General features: G+C 35.3%; 1 pseudogene; it reads right to left on the bottom strand.

The window, feature by feature from the left end:
• Positions 1-13,744: 13,744 nt before the first annotated feature.
• Positions 13,745-18,740, bottom strand: LOC111999125 (cyclic nucleotide-gated ion channel 1-like; annotated as a pseudogene).
• Positions 18,741-20,127: the final 1,387 nt, after the last annotated feature.

Genomic DNA, 20,127 nt, shown 5'->3' with positions numbered 1-20,127 from the left:
ATTTAATTCAAGTATAAATAAGATTGAAACTCTCTCATAAATTTTTTTTTTAAAAAAAAAGTCTTCTTTAAAAAAAAGTATAAATAAGATTGACTTTAAATACTTCAAACCATAAATTATTTTGAAAGATAGTCCCCTTCTAAATAAACATGTTGTATATCTATTTCTTTGGCAAAACTTAACTCATGTACTATACAATTGCCTATGTATATATCATGAGACAAATGATATTGTTAGGACATATGTGGAACATGTTATGAACATATGTCATATAGAATTGGCTAATCATTGACAAAACGCACTTTACTTGTAATTAGGTAGATCTATGATGGGTTTAGTACTTCAAGAAACATGTTGTTCAAGCCAAGTATTAAAACCATGAAGATTGGACCAAGAAACAAATGAAGAAAAGCTGTTTATTAAAGCTGGACAGAAGCTAGACAGATTCTGGACAGAAGTTGGATAGATTCTCGACAGAAGCTCAACAGATATATCTATCAAGGTTTAATGAATCTCGATATATAGCTCGACAGATATATCCATCGAGATCTCGATAGCTATTGACAGATATAGTATCTATTGAGAATTATGAAATTCAGATTTCTAGATCTAATTTTCGGCCCATGCTAACATGTATGTGTAGGGTTTCTTTTCTCACAACCCTAGACATATATAAGACTTATTTTAAAGGTCGTCACATAAGAGAATATAGGGAGAACACATGCAAAAAGTGACTGAATGCCTGATTCTCTCTGAAAGAAGCTACTACGTCTTTGTGCCTTAGGGTTTTGTAATTAAGTGCTTCTTGATCTTCATTGTTAATGAAGTGAAGAACTTTGCAGCCAACAACCTCTTCAAGTTGCTAGAGTTAGTCACGTACTGGGAGTCGTGCATCATTGGTTAGTCATGTACTGGGATCCGTGCAAAAGGGTGGCATTTATATATTGAAGAGTTCAGAGTTTCTAAAACGGTAGAAAGTTTTTACTGTAAGTTTATCTACAGGGATTGTAGAGTCTAAAGACAAAAGTTTTTTACTAGATCTGAAACTTCTCTTTATTATAGTAGATTGCTTTTTGGGAAGGTTCCCCCCAGGGTTTTACTATGAAACTAGTTTGTTTCATTGGTTTTCTCGAGTCATCATATCTTGTCTTATTTACATTTCCGCTGTGCATGATATTGATGTTAGTTTTTTTTAACAAGGTTTATTCATAATAAATCTAATTAACAATTTAGGTTAAAAACTTGTTAATTCTATCAACTGGGGTCTAAATTTCCCAACAAATATATATATATATATATTTTAGAAAGGCAAATAATATCTTTACCTTAATATAATATAAAAATATATATGCATCTATTCCCAAAACTGGGCATATCTATAAGTTAAAAATATAATAATAAATAAGGATCCTTAGCATAACAGAACTTGTGACGGTGGACCATCTACGGCATTTTTTTTTTTCTTTTCATATAAAAGAGAGAAGAAAAAGAAAAAAAATATGTCTTATTAATTGCAAAGTAGAGTCAACGTGAAAGTGTCTACCACACATTAGACCCTTTTTTTTCTTTTTTTTTTTCTTTTTCCCTTATTACCGCCTCGTCACTACTGCCTCCTGAAGATTAGCCAACTTAGATTGGTTTCACTGTCCACTGCCAAGTGCATGCAACCGGGATTGGTTCAGATCAGCTTCTATACATGTTCTTGATCTGTTGTTTTTGTTTTGGTTTTAGATTTGTTGTTCTAATTAAATTTGTCTTTTTCCCTGTTCTTGATCTGTTGTTGTTGTTCTGATTTTGGATTTGTTGTTCTAAAATGTTAAAAAATTTATAAAATGTTACTTTTCATGTTCTTGATCTTTTGTTTACATTACTTTATATAAAATGTTAAAATTTTCATGTTCTTGTTTTCATTTGAATCTTATCCATGATTTTTATTGGGGTACAAATCTGATCAACATGTTTCTCATTTTGGTGGCTATGAATTATCATTGATTCATGACGTACACAATAAAGATCAATATTAATTAGTTTGCACCTTTTATAGTTGTCAATTAAAATTTTCTGTTTCAATTTATCAATGTGACAGGATGATGTGCATGTATTTAGTTCTGAAAATTTTGTAAATTATATTTTTTTTCAAAGTAATGTCATTGAAGTAAAAGTTTTGTGAGTTAGGTAGAGCTGTGTTTCATGTGTAATTTCACATTAATATTCATAACTGCTAGTGTCCTTTATTTTTTGTGATCACAATATTACTTTAGACAAAATCTTGTTTAACATATTTATATTCTACTTTCATTGTATTGTTTACAAATATTAGTTTTTCTAATAGTAGGTAGGCATGGCAAGGAAAGATAAAAGGAAAGGTAAAGGCATTAGTGAGTCTCAAGACTCTCAACTACAAGAAACTCTGTCAACTAGGCCTTCCTTTGATCATAATGAAGTTTCTGAGTAGGAGATTGCTCCTCTTAACCATGGTAGTCCCTCACAAATTCTATGTCCATCATCTGAGCCTCAAACTAATGAAGGAGCACATCATGCTTCTAATTCCATTATAATAGGTAGTATTTACATTAAATTTATATACCTTTTTTTTTTTTTTTTATCGCATTTACTTATATTCATAATTTATGTTGTGATTTGGTTGCACCTTCATTATTGCACTTCCACCAAGGATCTGTATCATGCATAACAGAATATTGTGATGATTTTACATGTTTCTTTGTTGGAAGTTTGAATTTCATAATAGTGATCCAATTTATGATAAAAATTGTTGATTTATTCAAAGAATTAAGATGACCAAGGTAAATAATGTATCAAAGAGGATGAAATGAAAAAAGTCGTGGGAAATTAAAGTACATAGAATGATAACATTAGTATGAAGGGACTTTTAGATCCATAAAGGGGAGGGAGTAGAAGTTCAGTCATAAAGTGGACAAGCTTGATAGTGGGTTCAGTTGCCCCTTCTGCAATCTTGGAACTAGTGTCGAAAGTTGTATGTTAGTATTTTTATTAAAATTCATTTTCCTCTGGTACATGATGTTTTGAAGACAATTTCCATCTTATTGACTTTTTATCTCTCTTGTTATGCACCTTTTGCTGAGATTGTTCACGACACATGCAAATTTTAAGAAGTTGTATTTCCTGTGTACTTGGGTTGTGCTTTGCGCTTATTCAATGGTTCATTTACCTATCAAAAAAAATGGAGAAGTTATGAAAATGAGGCAGCTCAAATTCTGGTTAAAATCTATCAGCTGGATGTCCATATTTTACATCTACTGAATTGTTGTATCATACCCAACTGAAATTGATGAAATCATTGTGTTATTTTTGGAGGGAAAAATAATTCTTCTAGCTTTCTTTTCATGGCATAGTTTTCATTAATTAGATAATGTGAGTGGGAATTTTATTATTAACATGAGGTAAAATATCCTTAATAGCATTGAAATTCTTGTGCTACCTAATAATTCTTCAATCTGGTAGTAGGGTATGCAACCATGCACTCAAATTAAATGTTATTAGGGATAGCAATGGGGCGGGGCAGGGCAGAAGGATGGGGTCTTCGCCCCCGGCCTGCATGGTTTTGTCTTGCCTCATCCCTGCCTCCACCCCCCTACCCTCGGTGCAAGATAGCGAAAACTTTCTCACCCCATCCCCACCCCTTAAGGTCCTGCGAAGCCTTGCCCCACCCCGTAAAACTCTTCTTTTTGTTAATTTGCCCTACAACTAGTGCAATTTTTTTAATGAATCTTATTTCATTAATAAAAATATATTTGAAATTACAACTAAATTTATCTCATCAAATTAAATCAATTTTTAGAAAAAATTGAATAATATATCCAAGTTTTTAACAAGACAATCATAAAAAATAAAAATAAAATAAAAAAAACTCATAGTATGACACATAATAAAATTAAGGCAGAGAACTATATCAAGTAGAATAAAATAAACTGATATTGATATTTTTGTTTAAATAGTAAGGTTTTAGAGTATAAAAAATTTACAATTATAACCCTTAGCAACGTGGGGTGGGTAGGGATGGAGAGGGGTGGGTCTAAAGAGTCTAAACCCATCCCCGCCCCGCCTTGTGGTGCAGGGCAAAAATCTTGCCCCATCCCCGCCTCGCCACCTTTACAGGACAAGGAAAACCCACATTGGGTGAAGCGGGGAGGGGCGGGTTAAGTGAGGCGGGGCAAAATTGTCATCTCTATTTTAGCTGGAATCAAAAAGCGTTAAGCATGAATTTTTTTTTTTTTTTTGGGTTAATTTCTTTTGCTATTAAAATAATATTCTTGTGCTTGAATGTGTGAGGGATAACAATAGATGTTAAATGTGATATATGTTATGTTATTAACTTATTTCACAATATTATTATACGATTCTTTCCCTTATTGGGAGAGCTTCTTTTTCTTTTCTTTTTTTCTTCCAAGTGACTAGAAGAATCAATTTCTCGTGGCACTAGCATTATTTATTAAACAATTGACATAATTCTAGATAATTATGTCAATAGGTACACGTTCTTTATCAAATTATTATTATTATTTATTTTATCAATACGTACTAATGTTGGAAAAAAGAGGGGTTGAGGAAAGGCTAAAGGCATCAATGCAGGAGATGGTGAAATAGATGTTGAGATTTATGATGGCAAATGAGTGACTTATTGCTATGTTGGTTTATTGAGATTAATTATGGTATCATAGCTATATGATATTGTTAACATGTTTGATTTCAATTTTCAGAATTGTTACACCAAAAGCCATTCGAGAGATTACCATTCTTTTTCACCAGAAACTTAATGGAGCTTGAACAACTTTTACAGAATACCTAAATTCTAAGCTAGAGACTTTATATGCTCGATATAAAGCTCAATGCTTTAAGCATAAGCAGCCAGATAAGGAAGTGAAGAAGGCATTTGTGGAATTAGTGAAACACCGCTATTCTGATTGGATGTTTCACATTAGAAATCATATTTTTGAGAAGTACAAAGAGAATGACAATGGGAAGGGCTTCGACAAGGACTGTAGGCAATCCAATTCCTCATAGTTCAAGAGCCAAGATAAAGGGAAAAAGGATGCTAGGGATGGCGGTCAGTACACTGTTTCCTCAAGACCAAAGTGCTTTGGGTGTCAAGATTTTGGTTATATGAAACAAGAGTGCCCTACTTATCTCAAGGCCATCGGAAAAAGTAAGGCACTTACTGCTACCTTGAGCATCACTAAGCCTGAGGATGACTTTGATAATGAGGATGATGGAATCCTAAATGCCTTCACTGCCACTGTAAATCCTATTGAGGGGATTGTTGAAGATGTGGATGCAGAAGAGAAATTGGTGGAGTCTAAGTTTGAGAAGATGGATGAACAAGATGACATCCACACAGCTTATGCAAAGTTATACAAGGTCTCCGAAAAGCATGAGAAGTTGTATAGGTTGGCCACCAAGAAGCTCAGTGATGTTTTGCTTGATCGTGAAGAGCTTCCCATAAAGTTTGATGAAACCAATCAGACTATTGGAGTACTGAGGTTTGAGAATAATTTCTTGGCTGAGAAGACCAAAAAACTTGAAGTGGAGCTATTTCAAGTCTGAGCTCAACTAGAAAGGACTTCAAGCGCTAAGCTCGATGAGATGCTTAGTCTTTAGAAATCGACTTCCGATCAAAACGGTTTAGAGTATGATTTCTCTTCTCCTAGTATTGCTTCTACTAGTACTACTATTTTTGTTCCTCCTACTTATAATGTTGAAACTGAGAAGGGTAAATCTATCTTAAGAGCACCCCCTAAGCTTGATAAGAAAGAGATTAATGCTCCGTTTGTTTTGAAGTAAAATATTTTCCGTAAAATATTTTCAGTTTAACCAAAGTTTGTGCATAAAAACTTGTAAAATATTTTACCAAAAAATCAATGGTAAAACATTTTACAAAACGCTCACTCCCTCTCACTTGATCCTATCTCCCTCTTCTTTTCAGTTCTTCTCTCCCTCTCTCAAACTCCCTCCTTAGCCAAACCAGTGAGACCAGCGACAACACCCACCAGCAACAGACCATCGGTGGCGCCACTCCCTACCGAATTCGACCCAATTATTCAGCTTCAAAAATTGCCCTTCAAGACCCAAATTGAAGAGACTAAAACCATTCATCTAAGATTGTTGAGTTGAGTTTCTAGAGGTCAGATTGTGGTGGAGCTACTTTTGGTGGGTCAGATTACGGTGGATTTGGTGAGTGGATGATTTTTGTGCTGATGGATTTTGGGTATGGTTTGTGTTTGTCGACAGTGGCGGAGGTGGAGGCGGAGTGATGGTGCCTTGACGGACGGCATGGGTTGTTTGATGGGTTTCAGGTATGGGTTTCATTTGTCATGGTGGTGGGTTGATTGTGGCTTCACGGATGACTTAGGTTGTTTGATGGGTTTCGTGTATATTATGTAGCTTGGTGGGATTTGATGATTGTTGCAGTTTTTGTACTGGGTTGTGACTTTGGATTTGCTGGTGATGCTTCAATAGCTCTAACTAGACAAAATTTTGCTTTGACTTGCTCTATTCTAGTTGGACTTATATTGATCCAATGGGTTCTATGATTAGAAAATTTTTACAAAATGATTTCCTAAACATTTTCACAAATGCTACCAAACACTGTAAAATGAAAATATTTTACGGAAAATATTTTCAATGTAAAATATTTTACATCTAAAAATATTTTACATCAAAACAAATAGAGCGTAAGAACCCTAGGGCTAAGAAAGGAAACTCTCAAAAGTCTAAGCAGAAAAAGCAGCATTTCTGTCATCACTGCGGTGCAGTTGGACATACTCGACCTAATTGCTACAAGTGATTAGCCACTCAAAAGAGCAATAGCATGATCGCTTCGGGAGACCAGAATCAGTTTCCATCCTCTTTTGCTTCTCTTGGAGATCTTCTGAAAGCCCTCATGTTCCTTTTGAACTTGAACAGTTTAACTCATCCCCTTCATCGTTGGATCAAGGGTTTGCTAAACAAAAAGGTTCTTCCAAGGTGTGGAAGGAAAAGGGTTCCAAGTGATTCTATCACTTATACTCTCTCTCCCTTTCATGTTTTTGCTTGTGCATTACTTGGGTGTTTTGCCTTCATGTTTTGAGTCAGTCTAGTTTTAGGCATTGATTTGTCTTGTTTAACATGTTTTTGTTTGGTTACCATTCAGTTTTGTTTTATTTTGTTTTTCATATAAAAATAAAAATAAAAATTGAAAAAAAAAATCAGAAAAATACAAAAACAGTGTGTGTTTGTGTACATTGGTACTTGTGTACCTTGGATGGCCATTGAAACAAAGTTTTCTAAACTTTGTATCTTTTGTAGCTTAGATAAGCATCTCTATGCACAGCTAAGCAAGTGAGATTTGTGGCTCGTGTTTGTGATGAGTAAGGTTAAGAAATCTCTTGTATTTAACACTCATATCACTCTTTTTGACGGAAAGGACTAGAAAATCCTAAGAGAAAGGCATAAATAACCATCTTACCACTGTTGCCCACCAATCATGAAATGACATTTGTATGCTTCGGCATAGCAAAAGTGGAATATCAAATGCTTAACATAATTGAGTATTTCTTTTCTATCTCTTATATGCCCATGCATGGTTTGTTTAAAAGAAAAATATGCAAAGAGAAGTAAAAAGCAAAAAGAATCAAAATGCTTTATATATGATTGCAAGCCTGTATTCTAGGAGATATGGGAGTTATAGGATGTACCTCGAAAGTGATTATCTCCATCAAGCAGTTATGATTGTGTGTGAGTTAAATTGATTTTCTTATATCTCAAATCGTTATAGCATGTAGACACTTATGCAATCTTGTGATGTTTTTCACACACAACACACAACATGCAATATTCTTTTCTACTTTTGATACATGTGCAAGTACAATTTGATTTGGCCATCATAAGGAATACTTGTGTTAATGTATGCTCACTAAACTGTCTTAACTTATTTTTGAAATATAAAATTGGTTAGACCTGTTGTGTGTATGCGCGTGTGTTTTGGGACCTTTATGCTTAACATTTTTTTTTTTTTGTGTGTGTGTGTTGAGAGATGTTTTTGAGAGCTTAAAATGTTATTTGGATCTTTGGTTAAGTAGCATGCTTCATTGCATTCATATATGTGTTTTTCTGCTCCTTGAAAAACTGTTTTTAAGCAATCTCGATAGCTTCTTGATAGCTCTTGACAAATAAGCTATCTATCGAGACCCTTTAGCTTCTTTTTATCGCATTCTCGATAGCTCTCGATAGCTAGTTTGATCAATAGAGAAATTTTCTTTCTTCTCGATAGCTGCTTGATATAGCTGCTTAATAGCTACCTCGATCCATCAAGCTTCTTTGTTGAGAAAACCTCTCTTTTGATCCTCAATAGCTCCTCATTAGCTTTTCGATAGCTAAAAGGCGCGTTTTAAACCTTGATAGTGTAAAGTTGTTATTTACAACTATGTATTTTGTTGGCTTTTATTTCATGTCAAATTTGATTGTAATTGCTTTCAATCTTTTATAACCTGTATTTATTATGAGATTTCATTGTAAGGGTTGTGTGATAGAGAGAGAGTGTGAAGACTCAAGCATTTGAAGACTGAAGATTTCTCGCGGGTATGCCACTACTTAGCTTCCCGCAAAGTAACACATGTGCCCTGCAGATGCTGGAATGCAAAGAGTTAGGCCTTCCCGCGAGACAGCTGTGTCTCGTGAGTATCTCACGGGTAAAGCCTTCCCGCGAGGCATTCTATTCTGCTAGCCTGTCCAGATTGACACACACTTTCTGTGCCTACACTATTTATACCCACATTACCCACAAATGTTGAGGAGTGCTTCTGAGAGAAAACCCTAGCCAAACACATTGAGAATTAGAGATTGTTATGCCCACAATTCTCTACACACTTGCTTGTGGTATCTCTTCAACTTCTACCTCTCCATTTCCATACATTTGAGAGGTTGATAGCTCAAACACTTACCACACCCTTTGAGAGTGTCAAGTGACGTTTTGGTGCTGTTGGGAAATAATTGGAAGAAGCCAAGGATGGCAAATGCAACATGGAGCTTGTTGCAAGATTCAGAGAGCTAGACAAGACATGGTTCTAAGAAGCCTTGTTGAAGTAGGAGCTTAGAGGGCTTAGGTACATCGGGTAGATTAGGCTTGGAGGGTCTCTTGCTAACCCATGTATCCCAACTGATTGTTTAATGGATCAATTTCCATTTGGAGGGTGGCAGAGAGGTTTTTTACCGAGTTCTTCGATTTCCTCTTCGATAACACATCGGCGTGTTATCTTGTGTTTGCATCCTTCTTCCCTACTCTTTGATATTCCATTATACTGCTGTGTTGCTTAGAGTATGGATTAGAGTAGCTTATTTGTTTATTCGCTCACTTTTACACTATTCTGCACTTAGTAGTAAGTTAGGCTGCGTTTGGTTTGGCTTCAAACCACTTTTGGAAATGGTTTTCTGTAAATATGTGTGTTTGGTAAGCATAGGAAAATAGAGTCAACGAAATTAATTTCAGCTTTGACTGTAAAATATCCTCTCAAGCTGAAAATCAATTTTAGTTGCTATTTTACCTTCAAATGGATTTTGGAAAACACAGACAAAGAGAAAAAGAGAGGGAGAGAACAAGAAGAGAGAGCACACCCCTTCGGCTAGCCCAAATCGTGCCGCCCCCACCGCCCAGATCACGCGTCGGCCAAGCTTTTTTTTTTCTTTCTTTCTTTCTACTTCCTCAATGCTTCTTCTCCCGATCTAGGTGATCTGGCCGTCACCGCTCAGCGTCACTGATCCACCCCTCCCTCATCACCAATCGGGCCTCTCCTTTATCACCGATCCACCCTTCTCTCATCATCGATCGCCAGCCATCACCGATCCACCCCTCTCCGATCTTGAAGGTGACGTTTTGCTTGCTTGGGTTTGTTGTCGTGGGTTATGGCTTTCGCTCGCTGGAGTTCACTTGCCGTGGGTCGTGGCTTTTGCTTGCTTGCTGTCGGTTGTGGCTTTTGATTGCCAGAGTTTGCTGTCGTGGGTTGAATTGGAGTTTCGGTGGTGTGTGGTGTTGTTTCGGTGGTGGGTATAACTTTCGGTGGTTGTGGGTTGTTGTTGGTGGTTGCAAGTGATGGGTATTTGACTATGATTTGTTCTGTGGATTGGGATTTGGCTGTGATTTTGAAATTTTTTATAATAAAATTTGTTTGGATGCTAAGAAAATAGCTGAGAAAATGTGAAAAATTTATAAGAAAATAGCATTTTCAAAATAGAACCAAACACATGAAAATATTTTCTAGAAAAATTTTCATAATGCAACCAAACACTTGAAAATATTTTCCTTTCCCAAAAATAGCATTTTCGGAAAATAAATATTTTTCGGAAAATATTTTACGAGAACCAAATGGAGCCTTAGTGTAAAATCTATCGAACCGTAATTTTAATTTGAGGGTCTAAATAGCTCGTGTGTTTTCAACACATTTTCAAGTGTTCAAATAGCTTCTCGATAGATCTCGATCGATCGAGGTTTATGATTTTCCTATAAATAGGATTCTCGAGATTTGTCTCTCAATTCTCCTCGATCTCTCTCAATAGACAGGCTTATCTCCTTCTCTCAATCACCCAAAACTCAAGCTTTTCATTTTCCTCACATCATTTTCGGTCTCAAGATCTTCGTTCCTCATCTAGTATGATACTTTCTTCATCTTATCATGCATTTTCATGATCTTTGACCTAACTTTTGGGGTTTTTGAAATTGTTTGAGATTTTTCAAAACTTTTGAGTTTTTGTTAAAATTTTGGGATGGGTTTTTGTTAAAATGATCTTTAAACTTCATGCATTGCATCACATATGCATTATGACAATGTTTTATGCATTTTAGATGTGTGTTTGCTTTGTTGCTATGTCGTGTGCTGGTAGGTTTGGATTGGGCTGAGCCCATGATGAATTTAGATTTGCATGTCACATGTTCATGCACTCTCATGCATACGTACCTTCAATTTTATATATTTTGATATATTTTTTGTTTGGTACTTTTTTGATTGTCTCTCTCTCTCTTTCTCTCTTTCTTTCCCTCTTACATTAGTTGCATCATGGCACCTAAACGTAAATTCATTCCATCCCGGAACCCTCTTCGTTCTGGGGAATCTTCTTCTTCTTCTTCATTTAACCCCACTCCTTCTCATGTCCGGTTCCATGATGAAAAGGTCAAATTGGACTTCTTGGAGAACTTTTCACGACGTGGCATTCATTCAAAATGCCAAGTCGTTTTGTCAGACTTCTCTGACACTAACCTACCCCCTGTCATCCAGAGTAGGGGTTGGGAGTCACTTTGTGGCGTCCCAGTCACGTGTCCTTCTATGATCATACATGAGTTCTACTCCAATATACATGGATTTGATTACTCTATACCTCAGTTTTCTACTTGCGTTTGGGGTATACGCATGGTAGTTATTCCAAATATTGTATCCGAGGTACTACACGTCTTTAGGTGGCGCATCTTGACTACCTTGGTTGTCAGCATTTGAGGACAGTGTCCAAAGATGAACCTTCTTCATGCGGTGACCATCAAAACACATCATGCTCAGCCTTAGCTAAAGGTCCAAGAATCCTAAACATGGTGATGACATTTTTTCTTCATCCGTTGTCTTACTATAACACTATCACAGAGCCTCATGCTCGGTTTTTGTTATCCTTCATTGAGGATCTCTCTATTGACTTCCCCTCACACTTTATACTTTTCCTTATAGATGTCTATGAGGACACGACGACTTGTAATAAGCTTATTTTTCCTTCTGATATCACGAGACTCCTTCACCACTTTTCTATCTCCTATTCCGAGTCTCCCCACTTCCCGTATATGTGTGCCACTGACGCTGCAATCGTTAAGTAGAGTCTTGCACAGCTTCGCTCGAGGCAGCCTCAGAAAGAAACAGTAGCTCCTCCAGCTTCTACCACTCTATCCACCTCCGCTCCTTCTTCTTCAATGGGTGGAGTGACACTTGAGGCCATTATGGCACATCTTGTGCACATGGATGCTCGCCTTGACACTTTCAGCGATGAGTTGTGTTAGGTGAACACCCATGTCAGTCGTATCGCGTGATGACAGGCTGTGATGGGTGGTTACATAGTGGCTTCCACTCCCAAGGCATCTGAGGATGAGAGTGACGATGGCTCCGATAGTGCTGATGATGCTGAGGATGATGATGATGGCTCGTTTAGTGATAATGAGATGTCTACTTGATTTACTTGTCCTTTGTCAGTCTTAACAAAAAGGAGGAGTAGTTTTGAGATGAGAGTAGTCATACTCATAGGGGGAGGGTTAGTTTAGGAGATAGAGGGAGTGTTTATATTGAGGGATGTAATGAGGATTCTTGTATCTTTTCTCTTCTTTCTATTTTAGATACATTATCTCTTGTATATGGGTCTTGTGACCATTTTGATATACATTGTACTTATGTTTGATTTTTTATATATATTGATGTATGTTATTCACCTATCTCTCTATGTGTTGTTTCTTTTCTTTCTTTATATACATGTTTCTTATTTAGTCTATGCAATCTACTATTTATGTTTGACACTAAGATGTCATGATGAGTTTTGTTTAAACTGTTTCAGAAATACAAGTTGTCAAAGTCTACTTGCCATAAACTCTCTTTTTACAAAGTTTTTCAAGAGTTTGTGTTAGGATAGATTTTATTGTATTCAACAAGTGAATATGAGTTGAGTGATTTATGACTTCTCTCATATCTCATTTGTTTGTTGTGGTTTTGTCACGGATTGCCAAAAGAGGAGATTATTAGGACATATGTGATTCAATGTTAGGAACATGTGTCAACATTTTATGTAATTGGCTAATCTTTTGACAAAATGCACTTTACTTATAATTGGGTAGATCTAGGATGTGTTTAATACTTCAAGAAACAAGGTTTCAAGTACAAGTGTAAAAGCCATGCAAGTCTGTCCAAGAATCAAGTAATGAAGTGCTGGACAGTTAGCATTTATCAAGGTTTAAAAGCTGCTGAAGCCCGTGGCTCGACAGCTAGCTCGATTGATGGCTGTCTATCGAGGTTTATGAAACTCGGTTTTTCAGAGTTGTTTTTCATCCAATCTGTGGGTATTTGTTTAGGCTTTCTTTTCTCACAACCCTAAACATATATAAGGATTATTTTGAGGGCTGTAAAAGGTTACACAAGTTGCATTACAGCACAATTCCATAAGTGTGAAGAAAAATGTGACCGGAAACCTAGTTTGTCATAATTCATCTTTCTCTTGAAAAACCTGCTGTGTTTGTACACCGTAGGGTTTTGTGACCAAAGAGCTTCTTGATCTTCATCGTATGATGACCTGAAGAACTTTGCAGCTAACATTCTTCTTAAGTTGGTGATTAAGTCACATACTGGGATCTGCACAATTAGTTAGTTATGTACTGGGAGCTGTGCATTGAAAGGAGAGATTGTCACTATAGAACAAGTCTATTTGGTATTAGGGTAAGGGTTCAACTGTAGATTGGTATAAGGTACTAGAATTCTTTTACTTGTAACCGCTTGTTTTGATAATAGTGGATTTTCAGAGTGGTGACCTTAAAATCACCCAGTGTGATTTTTGCCAAGTAAGTTTTCCCTATTCGTAAACAAATCACCATATCAATTTATTTTCCGCTACATACTTAGTTTAATTGGTGATTTGTTTGTGCTACCACGCATCTTGCAAGTTAATTTGATTAATTAATAAACTTGGCTAATTAATTAATTAATTAATTCATCACAAAAGGTCAATACATTCTTGGCCTATCAATAGTTCTCAGGTTTCCTCGCATGATAAAGAGCATCTCATCCACTGGATCCCCCTCAAGGATAATGCAGCTCTTCTCTATGTGAAGCACTGGTTTGAGACGATCACAAAGTGCATCAAATAGTTGACTATCCATTTTTTCAAACATCGGCACCTAAAAGATAAAATTTACTTGATGAACACAATAGCTAGAAGTTGGACAAAAAGGTGTATGGGAAAAAAAGAAATCAAAGAAAAATTCTCACACTCTTGTGAATATTTAAGCAAAGATGGCGTGTTATGTCCCTTCTAAGGTCCTTAGGAAGGCTTTGAAGTAGATTCTCTTCTTCAAGACCTCTGGTTAGTTGCCATTTATACTACTGGTATCGTCTAACTCGTGCCCTTAATTCCTCAGGGAGCGTGCGGTGGGACATCCACTGTTCCGCATCATTCCTTTTCACTCTCATTTTTTCTACTCTCATTGTTGTGGATTGCAGATATCTCTATAACATTCATAATATAGCACTTTTAGTTAATCAAATCTTAGGACTATCTGTGGAAAGGTTTCTACTCATAAGTCATAAGACTGGATAGAATGAGTGAGAACTGACCAACACCATGTTTCTATTGAAGCTAAAATAGAACAGTATATCTTTAAGAAAAAGACACCACAGAGAAATTAATACAATAATTATGCATATTTATTGGATGAATAAATATGCATGTTTTCTGGATATCACTAGTATAAGGATTTCACTAAAAGGAAGGAGAAGGAGATAGCAATGGTAAGGATGACTTTCACAGCTCTACAACAAGAATTTAGAGTATTAGCAATTAATGCTGACTCTGCGTGTGAGGGGGGAGGGGGGGCGGGCGGTGCATAAAAGCTAAAACACGGGCATATCATCAGGCAAAGAGTAGATATGGGAAACTAGTTTTTTGAAGGATGGCATTCATTACAGGTATACAACACAGTCCATGCCCAAATAACAGCAGTCGGAGAAGTCCAATACCAAGCAAAGGAGGGGGATTTCAAAGAGGTCCTAACCGAGACCAAGCAAGCTCAAGGCATAATAACCCGGGTTGCCAAAGCCCCTTGAATTTGCTCTTTCATAATGGAAGACCTGAACTACTAGAGAATAGAAAGACTCATTTTTGAATGTCTGACAGTTGTGTGTAGGATTTTAAGTTTAGTTGTAAACTGAGTTAAACAAGCATTAAACACTCATGTAAACTTTATTATTATTATTATTACTAGTAGTAAACCCAAACAATGCGTGAAAATATATAATTATTTTATAGTTGTAATATAATATAATTTTTTTTCCAAAAATTAAACATTCTCTAAGATTATTTTTCTTTTATTTATCTTAAAAAAATATATCATCATCATTTTATTATTTGGATTTTTTTTATTGAATATATTATTCTTTTTTTAGGTGGTACACATTTTTCTATGTTATGTTATGGTGCATTATATTTTCCTTTTTTTTTTTTATTATTATTTTTTTTTGTTATAATAAATGAGGATAAAAGATTCGAACCCTGATGGTAGCAGCTTTCCAGTCTATTTCTATGTGTTCATTTTGATAAAAGAGACCAAACAATACCAATTGAACTACAAATTTTTGGCAATATTTAGTTTCTTTTAATTTCTTTTTCCTTTTTTTTTCATGAAAAATGTGTCTACTCCCCTTAACTCAGTTGTATCGCCTCAAATATTATTTCAAATGTCATCTGCATAGGTTTTTAATTCCAAGAGTGAATATTTTCCTATTAAAATTTGGGTTAACTACTTAAATTCCTATATATAATCAAGGCTTGTCAACTTATAACAAGATCTAACACATTGCGAGTTACAGCTTAGGAGCTAAAGGCATTTTTATATTGAATCATTTTGTTTTTCCTCAGCTCTGCTGGCCAAAACCTTGAACACAAGCACTTTTATTGGGGAGATAGTATTTGCCGTCGGAATTTCCACCTTTGGGCTGGTTTTATTCTCGTTACTTATTGNATTTGGTGGGGTGTTTTTTGAGTTTTCCATTACATGTCTTCTTTTTCCCTCTTATAGGATTTGCTTGATTTTTGTTAAACATAATATTTAGTTATTTTGGAAGTGAGAATTTGAATTTATATCAAAATACAATTTTGGATATATATTCAAACGTGCCTATCAATTATTTGAGTAATATAAAGTTTTTTTTTACAAGTTTTTATTATAATGATTGTGGGGGCTCGAGGATTGAGAAGAAGAGGGGATCTACTCGAGGATAGTATGAGAAGAGATAAAAGACTTCTAGGAAGTTCAGATGAAGAGGATGAGTTGTAGAGAGAGAATCATGGAAAGTAGGGGAAGTCTCCAGTGAGAGTTATCCTATTGCCTCCACATTAAATAGCTGGCAACAGCTTTATTAGCTGCATTGATGAGGAAGTGACCTGAATGGTGGAATTCACAGCTAAGCAGCTCCTTCTACCACCTTCAACAAAAATTTAAGGGGACAAGTGTCATAGTGAGAGCCTGGGTAGGTGGAGATGGAGGGCTAAGATGTAAAGGGTTGAGAGGTATATAAGGAAAAGGAACTTCTAGGTCGAGGGAAAGAGAGAGAATCCAAAACAAGAGTATTGAGAGAAGAAAGTGAACAGCGTATCATTCTGTGTAAGAATTGCCTCCTTGGGCAAGCGTGTGATAAGCTTTATTTATCCATAAACTTTGATTTTTAGTTATTCTCTCCCTATTTTTGTCCTTGGGCTAAGTCCCCTCCTTTTTTGTTTAACCCAGTTTCTTACAAATATCTATTGATTTGGGCCTAGTTGAGCTGCACAATCCTCACTATCCTAAGTGGGATTGGACTGTTTGATTTTTGTGTCCTTACAATGATAATCTCTTTTAAGAAAATGTGAAATTTAAATAATATATTTGAAACTTAAATAGTTTAGTTGTACATAATTAAATTATATATATTTGGAGGATTCTATATATTTACTTACCTAAGATTACGAAAACCCCACCAAAAGCAGTAAGACAATTTCACTCTAAATCTTGTTGACTTTAGTACCATTCCGGACTTGAGAGCATCAGTAAACATTCCAAAGTTGAAGTCCGTTAGATTTTCAATATCATCAGGTTTTTTAAAACGGCAATTCTCAAATACACTTGTAAAGCTTTTACGTTCTTCATCATCACAGTAAAGATATTTATGTTCACAAGCGGTAGAATTATTACAGTACTTTTGCCAGCATGTACCCACTCGTTCAATGGCAAACAAGTACCAAAAAGCTCCAACAACCTGCTTAATTTGTCAAATTTATTTTTGATCATAAAATCTTGCAAGTAATTAATGTAAAGAAATTAAAATCCACCTCCAAAATCAACTTACGTGACTGGCTAGCATATAGAGAAAAAGATTATAAGCAGCTCCAGCCCATGCTGTCTGAGTCAGTATCCCTGAGGTTCTTTTTACTTCCATGTATAGCGGATAGAGTCGAGTAATTCTAGGCACATATTGTGCGAATATTACGAACTCCAACCTTTGCTTCACTATTAATGGAGCTTGGCTTTTGATTTTGGGAATGCTAACAAGAGATACCACCTGAAAAGCAGAACACATCCATAAGTGTAAAATTGACATTCCCCTGCACACCCAATTCTTTTACATATAATTTGATAGATGCATTATGTGTCCATGTGCGTCCAAAGTATCATTTTGAACTAATAAATGTCAAAGATTGCTAAGAGATCAACAAACACATCTTGGTATTTCCATTGAAGACGTCCATGGTTCAAATCCCCCCTTCCTCAACTATCAAATTATCAGAAAATTAAAATTAAAAATAATGGTCAAATATATGTTGGGGCCTGTGAAATATAACCTTAAGACTTGTGGTACTCATCATATGGTAAATTTCCCTTGAGAGACTCGTTTCCATTATTTCCTTGTCAAACGAACTAATACACTAATTGCAAAGTAACAATTAGGGAAGCAAGTCACTTACTATAAAACCTATGACTACAGAATTGAATGCTGTTATGAACACACAAAAACTTGTGTCTGTTTCGTGAGCTTTCCCCTGTCGCTTTATAGTTTATTTGCAAGCCTTGCTTTTATTTATTTATTTATTTTTTTAAGGTGTAACTACACTTTAACTATTTTTCAACCAATAAGCTTTCAATAAAAAGCTACATCAAAATGCACTAAATAAGATTTTGTGATGCTTCAAATTGACTGAATGTCCTGCATACCTGTGGCAATGGAAGAATTGACAGAATGTCAATGAGGAAGTATGTGGATAAGTATCTTTTTGCTATAGCCACTGGATCAGTAATCACCTCACCCCTTCCGAAAACTTGAGAAGAAGGGGCAATAAATCCAGTACGAAACTGAAAGATTATATGAAGTACATAAAAGGCATCAAAGAGTGATCGAAGAACACAAGCAATTTTAGCTAGTCTTTTGTCTGCACCAAGGCATTTGTGTTCGTACTCGCCGTTATTGTCCTCACTGATCATTGGGATGTAAAAGAACAAAGGGTCCAAGGCCACAGATATCACACAAGAGAGCACAAATACTTTGTTCCAAGTTTGAAGAAATTGACCCTGAGGATCAAGAATTGTCTTCTTAGGAGGAGGACCTGCCTCTTTTTTTGGCCGATCACCTGCATAAGGGATGCTTTTCAGTTTTTTGAAGCTTTTAATCCTCTCGAAACCCCTCTCAAATCCTTCCCGAAGTCTCTCCAAAACTATGCCAACTGCTGTTCTAAACTTTCTTGGATATAGTCCACGTTCAAAGTCATAATTCTGCCCAGAACTCTGATCCTTAAACATGGATCAACACAATATATAGATTAAAGTAGCATAAAGAGAGTCTAAGTAGCACAATATCAAATAACCGATTGCAGTTTAGTCTACTAATAAGTTTCTTCCATAAACTGACACATCTGAATGGTCCCTAACTATGGAATTCTGCACTAAAACTGAATATCAGAGAACGACTGACTATTATTCAGTAATTCAGCTTTTTGCAACACTACCAATTCACCAATTCTGCTTTTTATTTTATTTTTCCTAAACTAGAATGTCATACAATGATGGTATAAAATTAGATTCCTTCATTAGGATATTTTATGATAGTTTCACACCATCTGACTTTTCAAAAAAAATAAAAATAAAAAATATTGCATGATAGTATTTGTGACCATGGTTTTGAAGTCTAGACTGTTTAATAAACCATAAAAGAGGTTCAAGATTTTTGAGGCTAGACGAAGGTTGAACCGAAATCAAACCATAATGACGTCATAATTAATTTTATAATTATTTAAAATATATATATATATATATATTAAATTAGTAAAAATTGTTTTACATTGTAATATTCAGGTAAAATTTACATTATAAACTAAATAAACATATATAATATTATATATTTTTATACAAATATGTAAAATATTGTACATCTTATACAAATATGCATCACATGACTGCTATAATATAAACCAATAATTATTCCCTCAAAGAAACATAATCGATTTATCAAAACTACTATTGAAGTAAACAAATAATAAATCACCGGTATCAAATTTAAATCTAACATAAAATATTACTAAAATATTAAAAAAGTAAAAGTTGATGAAGTCAAAAGCTACCGTGGTACACAAATATCAACAAAACTAAAAATTAAATATAACAAATATTAATTTTGGTTCTTTGTATCAATTGATCATTCTTTTGCCTTTTGGGGTTTTCTTAACAATGGTAATAATAAGGTGCTGCTGTAATTAATTACTAAGGCTAATTTTTGCCTTTTAAAGTTCTGATTTGAACCGTGAGAACTGTTTATGGTTTTTAAAACTAGATGGTTCGACCGCGGTTCACACGATTCATTGACTTATTTACATATATTACCTGTTTTGGAAGTTAAAAAAACTGTTTGGTAAATAATTCACGGTTAACTGGATCGGACCGTACAATCTAGTCTGGATTTCAAAACCATGTTCGTGACACGTGCATATACTCAAAGAAAGAACAAAGACATGCTGACAAAATTGTGTGCAAGAAATAAAAGCAACAGAAGGAGGGGGTTTTTGAGAAATTAACTACAAAACCCAAACAATATTATTAGTTAGGCAACGTTTCAAACATATTGCATTTCTAACAATTCGACTTCAGAGGAGTCGATTTTACTGTTCATATAGCCTATTTTTACTCATTTTTTATACATAGAAATCGACTTGAGCAGTTTTCAACACAAAGAAAACGACTCCACTCAAGTCGATTTTACTGTATAAAAATTCAAAGAAATCCATTCACGTCATTGCTCCCTGAAAAAAAACCTCACAACCTTCAAATCCAAAACTCACAACCCTCAAATCCAAAACGGAGTCCTCCAC

Source organism: Quercus suber, unplaced genomic scaffold, assembly GCF_002906115.3.
Source record: "Quercus suber isolate HL8 unplaced genomic scaffold, Cork oak 2.0 scaffold_1129, whole genome shotgun sequence".
NCBI lineage: Eukaryota > Viridiplantae > Streptophyta > Magnoliopsida > Fagales > Fagaceae > Quercus > Quercus suber.
The sequence above is the reverse complement of the archived record's forward strand: the minus strand, read 5'-3'. Positions and strand labels throughout refer to the sequence as shown.